Genomic DNA, 21,157 nt, shown 5'->3' on the forward strand with positions numbered 1-21,157 from the left:
TTTAAAAAACCTTATTTTCGAACACTCAACACACTTATCAAAATAATCAAAATGGCTGTTTTCGCATCGAGAGCTTGACCTCAACTGAATGTAGTCATGGGTAACTCAAGTTTGAACCGACTCAAAAAGATGGTTCAAAAGCACTGGTTCACTGAACCACAGAACAAATTTTTAACAGGCGGCTCATGGTTCACAAATTAATACATTTCGTAGAGTTGATATATCTCGTGTGCTGACTCAGTGGTTCAACCGTTCTGCGTGGTTCAACGTGGTTCAGCCGGCTCAGCGGTTCAGCGCGTTAGCGGTGATTCGGTGAACCATACATGTGTTTTGACTCGCGATCTCGCGAATCATCAAGATCGCTTACGAAAACTACGATAGCTAGGTATATACGTTTATACGCAGCTCGCGCACTATACGGTACGCCATGACAGAAAGTTACGAGGCAATAAAATTCTCACTTTACTTAATTAAAAAATATAATTTTCGTACATAATGAAATATAAAAAAGTGTACATATTAAGGTATGAAAAAATCAAATAAAATTGGTACCTTTTGGTACCTTAAAAAAATTTAATCATCATTATAAAGATTGTATGCTAGAAAAATCACTTCTGATATTTTTTTCGTATGTAGCCGTGTTCTCTTTTCTGTGACAATTTGGCCAGCTTTAGAGAATATCCTCTCGCATGGTACAGATGTCGATAAAATGCAAAGCCTTCTTTTCATTAAATCGTAAAGTCGTGGATATACATTTTTTCTCTGTTGCCACCAAAGCAGTGGATCTTCTTCTCGTGGTAGCAAAGGCTCGTCGATATATTTATCAACCTCCACAATTGCCGATGCCATAACGTTGGTTGGAGATTGTTTTTTTTTTTACTTCTTCATCAAAATCTTTCCACAGAAGTTTTTCTCGTCTTTCATTGTGTTCACTTTTAGATCTTTTTGGAGCTGTTGAGGATTGCGCTAATTCCCTTTCCTGATTTTCCAGATGATTAATTTTAATCGTCGCTACTTTGTGGTACAGTAGTTCTAACGCTTTTTCGTATTTATTTTCATGGAAAATCCAAATTTTTTCATTCTTGGATCCAATATCGTGCATTGGGTTATAAGTTCGTTATCTTCTACATCACCAAAACGGTTCTTTAGTTCAACTTGGAACGTCTTAATCATTTTTACCACTTGAGGCAGTAAATCATTGCGTTCCCTGTCTGTATTCGACAGATGTTTAAAAATTTGTTTATAAAAAAATATGATAGTTGAGGCTGTAATTTTAGTTTCACTGCTAATGACATTCGTTACAATTTCAAATATCTCCAAAAACTCCATGGATTGCTCTGCCACTAACCAATCATTTATATTTAAATTTGCGACTACGAAGTTGTCGTCATCTTGAACCAGCGTACTATTGACAACAGCTAGTGTGGCTATAATAGCATTTTTGGTATCTAGTATTCTTTGGATCATTAAATATGTTGAATTCCATCTAGTTGGAACGTCATTTATCAATTTTAAAACTGGCAGATTCATTCTTTCTTGGGCAGCCTTCAACTGTGCAGTTGCATGTGTACTCCGACGAAAAAACGTGGCAATCGATTTGAATTTAACTACGATGCTATCTATTTCCTTTAATCCGGTTTGAACGACTAAATTAAGAGAGTGCGCGAAACACCCCCAATGCCTCCAGTTTCCCAACCGCGCAGTTGCTATCATATTTGCAGCATTGTCTGATACCACAGTTGTTATTTTATGAGAAATATTCCATTCTGTAAGCATGTTTTTCATTTTACTGTGGATGTTTTGAGCTGTGCTTCGTTCTGGGAACGAAACACATTGTCATACTCTTTTTTAATATTAAATCTTACCTTGCGGCTAATAGTCTCAGGTAGAACTTGTTCTTTTTGATCTCAAGGTTCCTTGAAGGATAACATGGGTCCTTAGTTACTTTCCATTAGGTATTATTGCAAAATTCTAATAAAATACTGAATCTCTTGCTTGGTTGTGAACAACGGTGGGAAAAGACAGAATAAAGTGGTTCATTTCAAGTTTATTTATTACAAATCAGTAAAATATAGTTTTACAGACAACGGACATATATGTTTCTCAAGATGTTCAACAATTATTTATGAGGAACTTAATTATAGTAAACAGGATTAATAATAATTGGAGCAGAGATCTCTCCTAGTAAGAATTAAAATTGAAAATAGCCCATTATTAAAAGGATTCGAAATTAACCTAATGTGATTACTTCTAAGTGTCCTAGAACCGAAAATAATTTGGGCAGCGGTTCCCCGTAATGAGGATAAAGATTTGAATAATCCTGCGTATCCATTAGTTCACTGTAGTATTACATTAGGAGTCACTAATTTTCGAAGTATATTTCCACCAACCTTTATGAAGAGATGCACGCGAGGTACCCACATAATCCTCTGAGAGATTCGAACCATTCTATATTATTTTACTTGAGAAGGAAGTACTAGGAACACCAGCAATTACGAAGGATCCTAGAAATGGCGTCCTGTGTCGACTTGCCATTGAGGAGAAAAACTGCTGAGTCACGCCTCTGCAGGATGAATCAAAGAAAATGTCGACAACTCAGGTTCAAGGGCGAGATTCCGGGGTAACCTGACTCTCCATACTACAAAAAAATGTATTTCATTACAAACGGCTCGAGAAAGTAAGTTAAAAAAAAACAACAGTTCCGTGCTGTATACTGTACTTACTAAATGGAGATTTGTTAGTTGTTACGTGGTGTATAAGGCTAAACAGCCGTCATAATGGATTCTAGCTTAAAATGATCATACGTATCCGATCTGTGGACAATAATGAAAAATTACAAATTTGTATAAGCGAAACAAGTTGATTTATATATTCGAAAGTTGTTGAAGACTTACCGGAAGCTGGTTTAATTAGAATACAAGTTTTTTTGGGCACAGCTCAACATGGTGCATAGGGAATTATACCAAAACTCCCATAGTTATTTGCGAGGGAAAACTGGCCTAGCGCGGCGTGGACACTGCTCGCGAACCAGATTGCAACTGGCCGGCTCGCCAGCGGCGAGTGCTACGGGCCTGTATTCAAAAAAACTAGTGTGGTGGGAGGTATCACGTGACCGCCGCGGAATGTCTGTTGACCGCTGTCGGGTAAAGCGTTTATTTACGCGATTGATTTGTTTTCTATATTCAATTTTACTTTTAAACTATAACGGTTCTGATTATCTTATAGGTATAATTATTTTTGTCGCGGGACGCGACACTCCACTTATGGTACGAGGAAAAAAAAATTAAAAAAAAATTTTTTTGTAGCGATTTGGTTAAGGTTCGAATCGTGTTTGGAATATGTAGTACTCTCGTGCGCACCTGTACATGTAGGGAAAGAAGGCAAAGGTTGTCAACACCGGTATACACAAGTTATATAACTACTTATTTTCTAAACATTCTTATCCTAGTTGTACCTATCTATTGTTTAAACATGAAAAGGCAAAAACACCAACGGAAGAAGAATTTGCAATTTGCGTACACAGAGCATGTATACTATTTTTCAAACAAGTTGACACTTAACGTAATTATATACAATATTTACAGGACCGCCTAAAAAGTACATTTAATACGGCTTGTCTAGTCCAGTTGAATTCGGCTAACTTCCAACAATCACTAGGGCCTATTGACTACTACACTGTGGTGAAGTCAAGATTATGAAGACAAGGTTAGAGGTATAAGACCTGACCACTCTCCGTACATTTGGGATAAAAAAAAAATTCCTGTAACAACTCAAGAACGTTAATGAGACTGAGACATTGGAATAACACAAAAATTACAAAACGAGAATCGCCTTATCCTTCCAACCTTTCGACAGGGGTTTTTTTTTTTCTTTTCTCTACTAAGATGTACACAATGGTAAAAAGGAGAAGATCATATTTTTGCGCTTAGTTCACCTCTCAGTAGAACACAGCACATTTCAAGTAGCTTAAAAAAGGACGTAACTGGCGTTACTTGGCTCATTTCGCATGAGGCCGTCTATAATTTCTTTTAAAGTGCCGGTCGTGCGATGCACCTTACACCAAGAAATCCTGAGTTTCAAACTCACAAAAGGGTCGTCACCACTATCCTACTATGGTCTCCAAGACCATAGTATAGTAATATATTAACAATCATAGGGTTACAAGAGGAATTATGGATTCTATATTTATCAGCTCTAAAGAGGAGGGCTGATAACGTGAATCAAGCATTATTAACACAAGTGAGGTAGGTATTTCCATTAGGTATTTTTCTTTTAATCCATTGGTCCGTGGGAAGGTGTCAGGATGTACTTGGCACGGAACATTATTTCATTCAAAGTGAGGGGGTGACAGGGAGACAACATACACACACTTAATATTCGTCATCAAGCACTGGCCGATCTCGCATACAGGGGTAAGGGGAATATACATTTTCATTCGTACTTTGGGATACATTACTAACATTCCCGTGACAGTTCATCGGTACTGGACAGTAGTAAATGGAAGATGGATGACCAGGTGGCAAATACCGTAACCTAGACAATAAGGACATTGAGGGTGGGTGGTCAGTTTACCAGTCCCAGCTTCTTGGTTTCTCTGGCGTTTCAGAGGACACCGTTCGACATTTTTTTATAAACCTAGTCCCGGTTTCCTGGCATCTCTGGCGTTTCAGAGGACACCGTTCGACAAATTTTTATAAAACTATTCCCGTTTTGCTGGCATCTCTGGCGTTTCAGAGGACACCGTTCGACATTTTTTTATAAAACTAGTCCCGGTTTCCTGGCATCTCTGGCGTTTCAGAGGACACCGTTCGACAAATTTTTATAAACCTATTCCCGTTTTGCTGGCATCTCTGGCGTTTCAGAGGACACCGTTCGACAAATTTTTATAAACCTAGTCCCGGTTTCCTGGCATCTCTGGCGTCCCAGAAAACACTCCTTGACAAATTTTTACAAACCTAGTCCCGGTTTCAGCGTACGTGACAGTTCACGCACACTTGATAGCATCAAGGTGTTATCAAAGCATAGTTTCAAAAATCGGTTTCTTCCCTGTTGTGGTCGGTCTCGGTATCTATACGCGCGACAAAAGTTTGAAGTGGGTATGAGCTTATGGACACGACGATGGTAATTACAAGTTGGTATAGCAAAAATCAGGGGAAAAACGAATAAACCTCACTCTTTGGTTACGTAAGATTCGTACTTACAGGTCAAAGAGTTCACATCTGTCAAGGGCTATTAGGGTAACTTTCTAACAGCTGTATTCTAGGCCACCTTGACATGGCTACAATTATTGAGTACACTAAGTGTTCTCACGTCTCTAGTTAGTCAGATTTACGTTGGCAAGTGTGTTGGCCCAAAGAATAGCGAATGGAAGGGAAAATGACTAACAAGGAGGACTCATCGCCTCTTTATTAAGGAAGGTTCTTACTTCCTGGCTAAAAGGGATTCGAACGCCAGCCACGAACTTGAGTTTCTCAAAACACCAAGTTTTATTCGGGACCGTCGTGGCACGGCAAATCTTATTAAGATTATGGCATAGCAGAACGTGGTTCAAAGCCTCTGATACGAACTGCCTTGGACAGGGTTTTAGTGTTTGCGGAGTTCACCCGAGGAATTATTTCCATTTTGCAGCTGTTGTTTACAAATTTATTTATTTTTAAAAAAACGGCGAGGATAAATTAAGAACAACTGGCGAGTGACCCGGAAGGAAGAAGAAAACGAGCATTCGTTGAACTTGTTAAATTAGTGTAGGCCGAATCCGAAAAGGAATAATAAAAAAAATTACTTCTGGAAAAAATACTATTTGTAAAATTTTAATCAGGACTGACTCGCTTGTGACCGGTAGTACTATATTTCATAATTTTACCTATTAAGACGCGGAGATTTATGTTTTTGCAAATTCTTTTTCCCTATTGGTCATAAACATGGAAAATACAATGTTGCTTTTTAACAAACTCTAGAGAAAATTGTTATAATTCTGTTCACCGCTATCACCAACAAGCAAGGAATTCGAATAGATAAAATAGTGATTTTACTTTTAATTTGTTAGTTCAGAGTAACTGGTAACTTGCCACACGCATGGGCGCCAAATGTCATACTCTTTTTTAATATTAAATCTTACCTTGCGGCTAATAGTCTCAGGTAGAACTTGTTCTTTTTGATCTCAAGATTCCTTGAAGGATAACATGGGTCCTTAGTTACTTTCCATTAGGTATTATTGCAAAATTCTAATAAAATACTGAATCTCTTGCTTGGTTGTGAACAACGGTGGGAAAAGACAGAATAAAGTGGTTCATTTCAAGTTTATTTATTACAAATCAGTAAAATATAGTTTTACAGACAACGGACATATATGTTTCTCAAGATGTTCAACAATTATTTATGAGGAACTTAATTATAGTAAACAGGATTAATAATAATTGGAGCAGAGATCTCTCCTAGTAAGAATTAAAATTGAAAATAGCCCATTATTAAAAGGATTCGAAATTAACCTAATGTGATTACTTCTAAGTGTCCTAAAACCGAAAATAATTTGGGCAGCGGTTCCCCGTAATGAGGATAAAGATTTGAATAATCCTGCGTATCCATTAGTTCACTGTAGTATTACATTAGGAGTCACTAATTTTCGAAGTATATTTCCACCAACCTTTATGAAGAGATGCACGCGAGGTACCCACATAATCCTCTGAGAGATTCGAACCATTCTATATTATTTTACTTGAGAAGGAAGTACTAGGAACACCAGCAATTACGAAGGATCCTAGAAATGGCGTCCTGTGTCGACTTGCCATTGAGGAGAAAAACTGCTGAGTCACGCCTCTGCAGGATGAATCAAAGAAAATGTCGACAACTCAGGTTCAAGGGCGAGATTCCGGGGTAACCTGACTCTCCATACTACAAAAAAATGTATTTCATTACAAACGGCTCGAGAAAGTAAGTTAAAAAAAACAACAGTTCCGTGCTGTATACTGTACTTACTAAATGGAGATTTGTTAGTTGTTACGTGGTGTATAAGGCTAAACAGCCGTCATAATGGATTCTAGCTTAAAATGATCATACGTATCCGATCTGTGGACAATAATGAAAAATTACAAATTTGTATAAGCGAAACAAGTTGATTTATATATTCGAAAGTTGTTGAAGACTTACCGGAAGCTGGTTTAATTAGAATACAAGTTTTTTTGGGCACAGCTCAACATGGTGCATAGGGAATTATACCAAAACTCCCATAGTTATTTGCGAGGGAAAACTGGCCTAGCGCGGCGTGGACACTGCTCGCGAACCAGATTGCAACTGGCCGGCTCGCCAGCGGCGAGTGCTACGGGCCTGTATTCAAAAAAACTAGTGTGGTGGGAGGTATCACGTGACCGCCGCGGAATGTCTGTTGACCGCTGTCGGGTAAAGCGTTTATTTACGCGATTGATTTGTTTTCTATATTCAATTTTACTTTTAAACTATAACGGTTCTGATTATCTTATAGGTATAATTATTTTTGTCGCGGGACGCGACACTCCACTTATGGTACGAGGAAAAAAAAATTAAAAAAAAATTTTTTTGTAGCGATTTGGTTAAGGTTCGAATCGTGTTTGGAATATGTAGTACTCTCGTGCGCACCTGTACATGTAGGGAAAGAAGGCAAAGGTTGTCAACACCGGTATACACAAGTTATATAACTACTTATTTTCTAAACATTCTTATCCTAGTTGTACCTATCTATTGTTTAAACATGAAAAGGCAAAAACACCAACGGAAGAAGAATTTGCAATTTGCGTACACAGAGCATGTATACTATTTTTCAAACAAGTTGACACTTAACGTAATTATATACAATATTTACAGGACCGCCTAAAAAGTACATTTAATACGGCTTGTCTAGTCCAGTTGAATTCGGCTAACTTCCAACAATCACTAGGGCCTATTGACTACTACACTGTGGTGAAGTCAAGATTATGAAGACAAGGTTAGAGGTATAAGACCTGACCACTCTCCGTACATTTGGGATAAAAAAAAAATTCCTGTAACAACTCAAGAACGTTAATGAGACTGAGACATTGGAATAACACAAAAATTACAAAACGAGAATCGCCTTATCCTTCCAACCTTTCGACAGGGGTTTTTTTTTTTCTTTTCTCTACTAAGATGTACACAATGGTAAAAAGGAGAAGATCATATTTTTGCGCTTAGTTCACCTCTCAGTAGAACACAGCACATTTCAAGTAGCTTAAAAAAGGACGTAACTGGCGTTACTTGGCTCATTTCGCATGAGGCCGTCTATAATTTCTTTTAAAGTGCCGGTCGTGCGATGCACCTTACACCAAGAAATCCTGAGTTTCAAACTCACAAAAGGGTCGTCACCACTATCCTACTATGGTCTCCAAGACCATAGTATAGTAATATATTAACAATCATAGGGTTACAAGAGGAATTATGGATTCTATATTTATCAGCTCTAAAGAGGAGGGCTGATAACGTGAATCAAGCATTATTAACACAAGTGAGGTAGGTATTTCCATTAGGTATTTTTCTTTTAATCCATTGGTCCGTGGGAAGGTGTCAGGATGTACTTGGCACGGAACATTATTTCATTCAAAGTGAGGGGGTGACAGGGAGACAACATACACACACTTAATATTCGTCATCAAGCACTGGCCGATCTCGCATACAGGGGTAAGGGGAATATACATTTTCATTCGTACTTTGGGATACATTACTAACATTCCCGTGACAGTTCATCGGTACTGGACAGTAGTAAATGGAAGATGGATGACCAGGTGGCAAATACCGTAACCTAGACAATAAGGACATTGAGGGTGGGTGGTCAGTTTACCAGTCCCAGCTTCTTGGTTTCTCTGGCGTTTCAGAGGACACCGTTCGACATTTTTTTATAAACCTAGTCCCGGTTTCCTGGCATCTCTGGCGTTTCAGAGGACACCGTTCGACAAATTTTTATAAAACTATTCCCGTTTTGCTGGCATCTCTGGCGTTTCAGAGGACACCGTTCGACATTTTTTTATAAAACTAGTCCCGGTTTCCTGGCATCTCTGGCGTTTCAGAGGACACCGTTCGACAAATTTTTATAAACCTATTCCCGTTTTGCTGGCATCTCTGGCGTTTCAGAGGACACCGTTCGACAAATTTTTATAAACCTAGTCCCGGTTTCCTGGCATCTCTGGCGTCCCAGAAAACACTCCTTGACAAATTTTTACAAACCTAGTCCCGGTTTCAGCGTACGTGACAGTTCACGCACACTTGATAGCATCAAGGTGTTATCAAAGCATAGTTTCAAAAATCGGTTTCTTCCCTGTTGTGGTCGGTCTCGGTATCTATACGCGCGACAAAAGTTTGAAGTGGGTATGAGCTTATGGACACGACGATGGTAATTACAAGTTGGTATAGCAAAAATCAGGGGAAAAACGAATAAACCTCACTCTTTGGTTACGTAAGATTCGTACTTACAGGTCAAAGAGTTCACATCTGTCAAGGGCTATTAGGGTAACTTTCTAACAGCTGTATTCTAGGCCACCTTGACATGGCTACAATTATTGAGTACACTAAGTGTTCTCACGTCTCTAGTTAGTCAGATTTACGTTGGCAAGTGTGTTGGCCCAAAGAATAGCGAATGGAAGGGAAAATGACTAACAAGGAGGACTCATCGCCTCTTTATTAAGGAAGGTTCTTACTTCCTGGCTAAAAGGGATTCGAACGCCAGCCACGAACTTGAGTTTCTCAAAACACCAAGTTTTATTCGGGACCGTCGTGGCACGGCAAATCTTATTAAGATTATGGCATAGCAGAACGTGGTTCAAAGCCTCTGATACGAACTGCCTTGGACAGGGTTTTAGTGTTTGCGGAGTTCACCCGAGGAATTATTTCCATTTTGCAGCTGTTGTTTACAAATTTATTTATTTTTAAAAAAACGGCGAGGATAAATTAAGAACAACTGGCGAGTGACCCGGAAGGAAGAAGAAAACGAGCATTCGTTGAACTTGTTAAATTAGTGTAGGCCGAATCCGAAAAGGAATAATAAAAAAAATTACTTCTGGAAAAAATACTATTTGTAAAATTTTAATCAGGACTGACTCGCTTGTGACCGGTAGTACTATATTTCATAATTTTACCTATTAAGACGCGGAGATTTATGTTTTTGCAAATTCTTTTTCCCTATTGGTCATAAACATGGAAAATACAATGTTGCTTTTTAACAAACTCTAGAGAAAATTGTTATAATTCTGTTCACCGCTATCACCAACAAGCAAGGAATTCGAATAGATAAAATAGTGATTTTACTTTTAATTTGTTAGTTCAGAGTAACTGGTAACTTGCCACACGCATGGGCGCCAAATGTCATACTCTTTTTTAATATTAAATCTTACCTTGCGGCTAATAGTCTCAGGTAGAACTTGTTCTTTTTGATCTCAAGATTCCTTGAAGGATAACATGGGTCCTTAGTTACTTTCCATTAGGTATTATTGCAAAATTCTAATAAAATACTGAATCTCTTGCTTGGTTGTGAACAACGGTGGGAAAAGACAGAATAAAGTGGTTCATTTCAAGTTTATTTATTACAAATCAGTAAAATATAGTTTTACAGACAACGGACATATATGTTTCTCAAGATGTTCAACAATTATTTATGAGGAACTTAATTATAGTAAACAGGATTAATAATAATTGGAGCAGAGATCTCTCCTAGTAAGAATTAAAATTGAAAATAGCCCATTATTAAAAGGATTCGAAATTAACCTAATGTGATTACTTCTAAGTGTCCTAAAACCGAAAATAATTTGGGCAGCGGTTCCCCGTAATGAGGATAAAGATTTGAATAATCCTGCGTATCCATTAGTTCACTGTAGTATTACATTAGGAGTCACTAATTTTCGAAGTATATTTCCACCAACCTTTATGAAGAGATGCACGCGAGGTACCCACATAATCCTCTGAGAGATTCGAACCATTCTATATTATTTTACTTGAGAAGGAAGTACTAGGAACACCAGCAATTACGAAGGATCCTAGAAATGGCGTCCTGTGTCGACTTGCCATTGAGGAGAAAAACTGCTGAGTCACGCCTCTGCAGGATGAATCAAAGAAAATGTCGACAACTCAGGTTCAAGGGCGAGATTCCGGGGTAACCTGACTCTCCATACTACAAAAAAATGTATTTCATTACAAACGGCTCGAGAAAGTAAGTTAAAAAAAACAACAGTTCCGTGCTGTATACTGTACTTACTAAATGGAGATTTGTTAGTTGTTACGTGGTGTATAAGGCTAAACAGCCGTCATAATGGATTCTAGCTTAAAATGATCATACGTATCCGATCTGTGGACAATAATGAAAAATTACAAATTTGTATAAGCGAAACAAGTTGATTTATATATTCGAAAGTTGTTGAAGACTTACCGGAAGCTGGTTTAATTAGAATACAAGTTTTTTTGGGCACAGCTCAACATGGTGCATAGGGAATTATACCAAAACTCCCATAGTTATTTGCGAGGGAAAACTGGCCTAGCGCGGCGTGGACACTGCTCGCGAACCAGATTGCAACTGGCCGGCTCGCCAGCGGCGAGTGCTACGGGCCTGTATTCAAAAAAACTAGTGTGGTGGGAGGTATCACGTGACCGCCGCGGAATGTCTGTTGACCGCTGTCGGGTAAAGCGTTTATTTACGCGATTGATTTGTTTTCTATATTCAATTTTACTTTTAAACTATAACGGTTCTGATTATCTTATAGGTATAATTATTTTTGTCGCGGGACGCGACAACATCCTAACAGATCAGACAAAAGTTTTGTGGTATGCGAATCATCTACTATATAATGGGCAGTCACAGCATAAAAACTATCATTGTTGCGACTTGTCCAGCCATCGACTGTAAGACATATAGCAAGAGAACGATCTAATCGTTTTTTTACAACATCACGAAGTGCATTATATTGAGCGGGTATTAAGCTAGTACTCAAAGTCTTCCTAGTAGGAATTTTATATGATGGACATAAAAGATGTATCAGTTTTTTGAATTCAGGATCTTCGACAATGCTGAACGGATGATACTCTTTTGTAACCATAGCCACCAGTTGTTGGTCAATTTCCTTACTTTTTTTACTGGAAAGGGGTTTAACTAAAAACGACGCAACAGAAGGTTGATTTATTACCGGTTGCTGTACTTGAATGGTAGTTGACGTCGATGGTTGATCAAGAGACACCTCTTCAGTTCTAGGCAGTTTAGTTCTAAACAAGTTAGTACTAAAACTACTTGTTCGTGTGGTACTGACACCTGGATGTTTTTTCAAATGTCGAAGTAAATTCCCTGTAGATTTTCCCGAAACGGCTACAGACTGGCTACAATATACACATTTTACTTTAGAGTCATTTATCTCAGAAAAATGATTCCAGATATCACTTTTCTTACCGCCCATTATGACTAACTTAAAATTCTTGATAAAAAACGTAATTCGGTATAACTTATTCCGCGAAAGTATCAAAACGCGAGTCTCAGATAGTTTCAGCGCACTGACCTATTTAAAAACATACATAAAATACCTAAGACATACAAAATATATACACAGAAACATAAACAATAATTCGGATTCTATATTCCGGGAGTTCCCCGCATACATATTAGTGACTAACCGAAAGGCAAAAAATTGGCCCGGATAAAGGGTAAGCCCCTCATCGTTGAAAAATGCTGAATAAATCCGATTTGAGCCGAACGCTACCGCGCGCCGATCCGCGGATGTGCGCCCGGCTTGCGGCTCGCCGCAAAACCTCGAACCAGATTTGGAGCCGGTTCAAAATGACGGTTCATGTACTTGAACCACAAAGTGAACCATGGTTCAAAGAATAATCCTGAGTTACCCAAGCCTAACTGAATGTAAGAAGGGATTAGTTTCGAATTTTAACACCAGGCGTCACTCAAATTTAAAACAAATGCTTAATTAGACGGCTGAGCACTGGGTACCTTTCAAAATATTTATTTTTCAACGAGATACTTATTACAAAATGATTTGTGAAACGTGGCTGACTTTTGGGGGTGGCTGACTTAAGGAGATACTACCCTTTATTTGGTTAATATATAATGTATATTTAATGCAATTGATTTTGTTTAAATTATCATCCCGTATGTAGTAGGTATATTTTAGTTTGTATTACTGCATACAATAAAATTCGGTAAGCCGTGTGACGGAATCAAAATGACCGTATGTTTCAAACAAAAACAGATGCAGAATTGTGCTTGTCAATTCATTTATTTATTGAAAATAATGTAAATGATAGATTTTCTAGATTTACAATTATTTTTTCCACTGCATTTTTTAACTAACATTTAAAATCGGTATTTTTTATAACTACGGCGGTTAAGCATAACATTATTTTAATTACTTGATGATTATCCGTTTTTTGTTAGAATGTTAATAATTATTAAATGCACAAATCATTTACGAGAAGTTAAGGCACTCGATTCACACATTATTAAATACATTTAAGTATAATCATTCAATAAAATAATTGAAACAAGGAGTAATATTATGTAGAATAAATGGGTTACAATATTGTCGTTGTTTTTCTTCATTTACGTTTAAAAAAATATATATCGTAAAATATGTAGTTACAATAAAAATATTCTACATGACCCTAGTAAAAAGCCAGTTAGAATATGGGTCCTCAGTTTGGTCTTATTATTATTTTACCCATATAAAAGTATGGAAAAAATCCAACAAGTTTTTAAGATTTACGGATTTCAATTTAAACATTCATTTTAAATAATGGTCTTAACAGTTTCAAACATTTACATTGTGCGAATTTTTATGTGAGACAGCGAGAGGCGAGACGACAAAATACTTCTCTTGCTGTTGATTTGCATAGTTCAAACTATGACAAATACTCACCTATTCCACGGTTCCATATGTTAGCAAATAAACATGGATCTAGGTTCATTTTATTTATTTTTATAATAATTAAAATCATTACTTTTTAATCATTTCTTTGTACTAAGTATTATAATTGTTTTACTGTTTATGCTATGATACATCGCCTCTGTTACTTCAATAATTGTTATATTTAAACCCCTTTATTTATTGTTAATTTGCTGCATACCTATGTTATATATTTTATTTTTTTTTAAATATTTCATTATTTTCTGCTGATTTTATTTCCTTATAATTGTTTTTCAATATTATTTTATACTTTGTCCAAGGCGCAAGCCGTCGAAATAAGTAAATAAATTCATAAAAAAAAGGAATTATTTTAAAATATCTTGTCCCAATTAACTCGAACCCATTAATTATTTATAAGGGTGAGTAAAAAATGCTTCCATAGTAATTAATGTTAACAAAATTTTAACATTTGGGTAATTTAAAAAAATCATATTTCCATATATTTTTTGATTAATATTATTGGGTACCTAATTATGAGACCAGGGTTTTAATAATTTAAAATTAATACGTATACACAATTTACCGATTTAAATGTATATCTAACATATCCTCCTATATTTTTATTTTTCTAAGTTTGGCTTACATATTTATGCAACATATTTTTTTTATATTAATTATTTACATACTTAAAAAAAAACTTTTCCCTGTGAAACCAAAATCCCATGGAATGAGGCCGAATACTATGAAAAAACGTTGAGGCGCCAGTGTAAAGGTGGACCTCGGCTTTAGGCTCCGTCGGATAAATCTCCGGGCGTGGCTTTCGACCCCTTCATCATATTCTGCCTTGCTTTCCCACAGGTTTGATTTCACGTGTCCGAGGTATAACAGTTAGATGGTAAATAAGAAATAAAAATCCAATTTAAGATAAGCTCTGGTGGAGCATGTATATTTAGGCAACCAACTAAAATTAGGCTTAATTACATCTGTTATCATAAAATGTACGAATACATGACGGGGAGGTCAATCCCTGCGAGCTAAATAATTGCCACAGCTAATCTAAACTATCAAATCATATTTCCCTGATAAGAAATTGTTTGGAAGACAAAAAGGACTCACGGCTGACTGTAGTTTCCTGGCCAGAACTGGGGTAGGGCTCCAGGTCGATTATGCAGTCTCCAAGGTCTGGGGGACGGCCGAGCACTGGCTCTTCCACTCGTAACTTTTTGACGGATTTATTGCACAATTGCGCGGCGGCAATTATCCATACAATTAATTTACCGCTCGGGTTCTTATTTAGACGTTCGAGTTTAGCGGTTGGGGTAATGATTTACATACCTCATTCACAAATATTATTGCCGGTAGACAGCGATAACTAAGATCCCTGACTCCCGTCTCTAGGCGACGGAATCGACGGCAAAGAATTGCTGTTGGAGAAAATAATATTTAATTAATTCATTCCGCACTTAGCAATTTTTTGTATGAATAAGATTTTGTCCATCTTCAAAATGATGGAATCCGAACTATTCAGCGGGAATAGGTCCGCGATACGACCCGATTAAATTACGGACACAGACCGATGTTAGAATACCTTAGAAAACCTTAGAATGACTTAGAATGATCCTTCTTAAATTAAAGTTTTCGCTTTTATAGCATTGAATTAATAAAATATTACGCTTGACAGTGTGAGTGGCCAATAGCAAAAGCTAGATCTGTAACTGCTTAGTGTAAAATTAAATGTCCAATTAGAGACTAGATAATACATACTCAAAATGGCCGCTAGGATTCTATCCCTAAGTAAGCCAATAAGATCTATTTAAAAATATGTTGAGTTATGGTCACGCCCACTTCCTTTGTGTGTGTGCATAATTCTTTGAAATTCTGGGCGATCGGCGAGGTTGGCGCAATGCAACAAGGAACATATCCTCACTATGGTAACCGCTTGTAAATTTGAACATCTGGCAGCTATAATTCATTGCGAGTTATTATTTCCTTGACCATAAAACTGCCAATGCCAACATGTCCCTGATTCCATAGATAGGGTGACCATAGTTTTAGTATTTTAGTATGAATACTCCCTTAAGTCTAACTATTTCTTAATTTTACCTATTAAATCTATACTAATATATATATATATGTATGAAAGTTATGTAAATCTACTACATAACAATCAATAGGTGTTAAACAATCTTCCCCTAAGGGAATATCTAAATATTCTTCAAAGATTTTATCGTACTCCATTAGTAATAGATCTGTTAATAGATCTGTTAGATTATTATTCTCGTGAATCATTGTTCTAAAGTTTTCATAAAAGATCGGCCAATTACCGGGTTCACCGTCAAAGGCGCATAACTCTAAACGCGGAGTAAAATATTATTTTTGTGAGGAGCATCCTTGATTGCGTTATTTTTCTTAACTTGTTTTTGCCATAAACTTAATTTTTGAAACGTATATTTTTTCTCGGCATATAATTCTTCAAATGCTAAAACTACACCATAGTCATGTTCCGGTCTATCAGAGTTTGATGTTATTAATTCATTTTGCTCATCTACAGCAGATAAAAAAGCCGCTCTTATCAAATCAATGGTCGAAGCGTTAGCCAAGAATTTTTTAATGATATCATGATCTATATTATTAATACAATCATATATATTTTGCGCGCGTGTAAAATATACTTTGAGTTTTTTCTGAAGACGATCCATTCGTCGCCGAAACAGTCTATCGTCTTCTTCCTTATTCATTTTGGAATTAAAATATAATGTGAATTACAAAAAAATAAAATAAATGCGGTTTACCTGCTAATCGAAATATGTGGGTAATTAATAAATTTACAACATGCGGCCGAACAGACCAAAAATGGCGATGCGTAAGCTAGTTCTCGACAGTAGGTTTATTTAATTTTGTAAATGTCAGCGCAAATGGATTACAAGGAAATGGAGTGAATGGACTGACTTTTTTGTAGTTTTTCTTATTTCTCAGCTTAAGCGGCAAAACTCCAAACCGCAAATTCGTTTTCGTTTATTATTAAATATGTTTTTCGCTGCTGTTTATGAAATGAATTATTGGTTTAATGTTTTGCGATGCGTCTTTGTACCGACAGTCGATTAGCGATTAAACATGTACTTCAATCGAGGTCGAAGCGGACACTGACCCCAGGTGACAAAATAATTAACTAAATAGTTTTTGGAACTATACAGGTGCGAAAGGGACAGGATTCAAGTTGGCGAGAGAAAAGGAGACAGGAATAGGAATTTATTTACGCTGTGACACATTTTCAAACGGCCTAACAAATACCTGTTTCATCCATGTTGTAAATACGAGTGGCTGAAATGTCATTTTTATCAATCTGATCCCACAAAATATCATGAAATCTATCTACTTCAGGACGATTGAATCCTCTTGCTCTGGCTTTTGATGTTGGTTCCGGAGAACGTAATTATATCGACGAATTTCTTATTTGAAAACTATGGAACCAGTCTTCTCCAGCTTTTCCATTTTTAAAGGGATGTGGAATTTTATTTTCATGTGCAAAATTATACACTAATCTTATGAAATCACAACGCGCTAACCCGTAGAAAATGCTCCCCATTTTCAGCAAGTAACCCCTTCTTTTTCCTGTTCAAAAGAAAAAATTGTAGAAAAACGACCTAACTTTTAATTGTTGATCCAGATTTGAAGTAGCGATAGAGTGATTCCTCGTCTACAGTAACTCTTTTCATACCTTAAGCCATTGTTGATTCAGTCCAACTTAGCTGGTTTGTTTTTCGTGCGTATGAAAAAACCATCTATAAAAATGAAAACATTTTAGTAAGGACGTAATACCCAATTGCACATAATCAATCAAAAAGTACATTCACTCGGGCAAAGCGAATGGTCCATCAGCTTTGCCCAAGGCAGTATCGGGTAACGTTTTGTTAAAAAATATAATGTGGTTGCTGTATATGATAACTAAACTTTTTCAGATAGGAAACAAATAAACATAGGATGAAATAAACTAATCTTCACGTGAAATATAACTAAATAATAATAACCACAAATATCTTATATTCGAGTATCGTAAGAAAATGCTAAAAAAACGATTTTTTATCACAAGACGTGTGCAATTGTGCATTCCTGTAAAACGACAAATATTAACTGTCATTGCCCATGTCTAAAAACAAAGAACACATTTTAGTACAATAGTCGAGTATTTGTTTAAACACACATATTTAATCAAACATTGTATGAAAAATAAATATTTTTATGATCAGATATAGAAAAAAGTTCACAAAATAATATTTTAACTGATTTGAGTACTTACTTTAAGTATAACTTTAGCAATTCGTTGCCTGAGTGCTTAAGTACCGCGAAACCGTCCAATTTTGCCCGCTTTTTTGCAATTATGTTGATTTTCTCCAAAAAAATGTAGCTTGTGCTTTACTTTTTAATTACGAAGAATGACCTTGGTTATAATTGAATTGGGTTACAATGGTAAATTCAGTCATATTTAAATGTGATTTCAAGCAATTAAAAATTTTGATGGCGGGCAAAATTACCTGCATGTTCCTCCATGTTTGCCCTCTACCATTATTTGTTGAACTGTAGCTAATATGACGTTCTTTTCTAATAACTACTTTATTGAACTATTAATTCAAGGGCGAAATTGTCGTTTGAGCATATTTTCAACGGCTAACTAATAAAATATTCGTCTAAAAACAATTGGACAAATTTACCCGCCAAACTTTATTTGTTTTCATACAAGCAATTTATAGGCCTTAGGGTTGTCAAAATCTGGTTGATAACTTAAGAAAAATAAAATAATCTTGTTTATTTAAATAAATGTTTTATTTAAGTACACATGCCAATAATCTTAGTCCTAATTACGTAAATGACATTTTTTAATATCAGGTAGTTACACACATTTTTCTGAATGGCAAATACTTATACCTACGTTGTAAGAAATAATAACTGTTTCAGGAATATAGTTAACGAACAACTAAGAATGACATCAATTTAAAAACTTAATATAAATTATTTCGGAATCTAAGTCCATAGCTACGAAAGTGAAAAAATATCGTTTGAGGGTGGATAATGAGGGTGGCCTCCGTGGTGTAGTGGTCAAGATGATTGACTCACGCACGGAAGGTTCCGGGCTCAATTGCCGGTGAGAACACAAAAAATAAAAAATGTGATTTTCCTCAAGCCTGGTTGTTCTGTAATGTAATTCACCACTGTAATTGGGCCTCCTGGCCTGTTGTGGTGCAAAAAAAAAAGAAATAAAATGAAATGAAAAATAATAATTGAGGCTAGTTAACTTCAGATATAATGAAAATGATTTAATATAGAAACAAATTGTATACCATACGAAAAATGAGAAATGCTTCAGAATCTATTAAAAAACAATATAAGGAATATAAAAACACATTGTCAAATGAATTAAAAAAGGCAAAGAAGAATTAAATTAAATTATCCACAATGATGATAATATTTTTAAAAATCTAAAATACCTAATGTTTGCAAAAACTTCATAATAATTTTATTTTTAATTTTAACTAATTATTAAAATAAGTAAGTGACAACCCTAACACATTTTTTCGTTTGGGCAAAATTGACAACCCAGAGGCTCAACTTATGTCTTTTTTATTTGCCCATTGTCATAATTCTGGATTTAAGCTACTGACAGCACATAATATAAACAGGAAATGATCTAAAATCCTTTGTCTATATTATGCAACAAGAAAAACTTACCTTTGTCTTTGCTATCGAGCAGTATATTAAAAAACACCGAGTCGTAATTGGCCCGCAACAAATTACACGCGCACTTTGACAAGTTCTGACAAGCCACTCAGTAAAGTTAGTGACATAAATCTTCTTTCGTCCTTAATGTACTAAATTTACCGAAATCAAATGGAAATATATTTTTTTAAAGGTTGATCATAGATTAGACTTTTTGGGCAAAATATCCATCCAGGGTAAAATTGGACGGTTTCGCGGTACTCTATCGACCAGTAACAACATTTTACACAAAAAGGTTTTTGTTGAATATCTTCCTTAAAATATATGTATATATATATTTTTAATGTTTCATTAGAGTCATGATTGAACCGATGAATTAAAAATAAAAAATAAAAAAAAACACATTTAATACACGTTATTTTCAACTTTATAAATGGAGATAGAGAAAAGATGCACCGTGAAAATTATGACAAAGTAGTAAGGGAAGATTGAATAAGTTGCCACTGCGTGTGTTTATTGCTTGTTTTCTTAAGAGCTATTTTGAGCCATATATAGGGTGCTGTAATGTTACCCATAACTTAACAATAAATTTACGATATGGGAAACAAGCTCATACAATGACCCGGTTCGTGCCTAATTTTAGTGGTGCAATTTATGACAAAATAAGCAGATTTCTCGAAAAAAAATATCTCGATTTTACATTTTCATGCCATAATGTTACTTCATTTTCTTTCAAATAAAAATTTTATAACCTTACATGTATTGTGTATTATATAAACAATTTTTTTCCGATAAATAAAATAAAATAAACTTTTAAATTTAAATAAAACGATATTACTTTGATGATTTTTTATTACCCTCTTCCTTTCGGGCAAAAGTATTGTAGCAGAAATTCTAGAAGCATAAACAACAACTCGCTCCTTTAATAATAAACTGAAATAACTCAAAAATCATGATTGTTGGGAAATTGCAGTTAAAGTTTTGCAAGTTTGGCGTCAACTATGTTTTGAAGAATATTTTTAAATATGGACATTCTACAGAGATGTAAAGGTGTTTCACGCATTGTGAATAAAATATTCTTTCAATTTATATTTATAAATATCTAGTGTTAAGCATATTTTATAAGATATTTAAGTTTAAAAATACTATTAGTGACTTAGTTCTGTTTTTGATTAAAAAGAAAAATTATTTTTAAATTTCGACTTAACACAAAACTTATTATTACAGTTTTGTTTTAAAAAAACTGATATTATGTATTAAACTTTAGGATATAATGTACTTTATTAGTAAAATATAAAATGACAATATTTGACTTTAGGAGTTATTACTGTTTAACACTAACAAAAAAGTCAATTATTATAATAACTTAGGTTTAATTCTATTTAATGTTAAATCAATGATAAAATTATGAATTGATCTGTAATTTAAGGTACCTATATAAAAAGTTAGGGGCTTAGAATATAATAACCTGACTACTAACTTGTAAATATCTTTACAAATAAATTTAATAATTAAATATAATAAGAAACACATTTTATTTTTATAATAATTTTATTGAAATCTTAATACAAAATCAA

At 35.4% G+C, this 21,157-nt stretch overlaps 1 long non-coding RNA gene across 2 annotated transcripts; it reads right to left on the reverse strand.

The window, feature by feature from the left end:
• Window positions 1–1,213: 1,213 nt before the first annotated feature.
• Window positions 1,214–20,842, reverse strand: LOC148270947 (uncharacterized). Of its 2 annotated transcripts, XR_015825240.1 has the most exons (3): window positions 11,399–20,842; window positions 11,228–11,317; window positions 1,214–11,143 (listed from the first exon to the last, which is right to left on the reverse strand). It is a non-coding gene; the product is annotated as an uncharacterized LOC148270947 (long non-coding RNA). The 2 variants fall into 2 exon arrangements; XR_015825239.1 differs by having other exon boundaries at window positions 11,228–20,842.
• Between the last annotated feature and the right edge of the window lie 315 nt (window positions 20,843–21,157).

The sequence above is a fragment of the Micrasema longulum genome, unplaced genomic scaffold (genome assembly GCF_059751315.1).
Source record: "Micrasema longulum isolate JH-2025_06_02 unplaced genomic scaffold, ASM5975131v1 h1tg003235l, whole genome shotgun sequence".
Classification (NCBI taxonomy): domain Eukaryota; kingdom Metazoa; phylum Arthropoda; class Insecta; order Trichoptera; family Brachycentridae; genus Micrasema; species Micrasema longulum.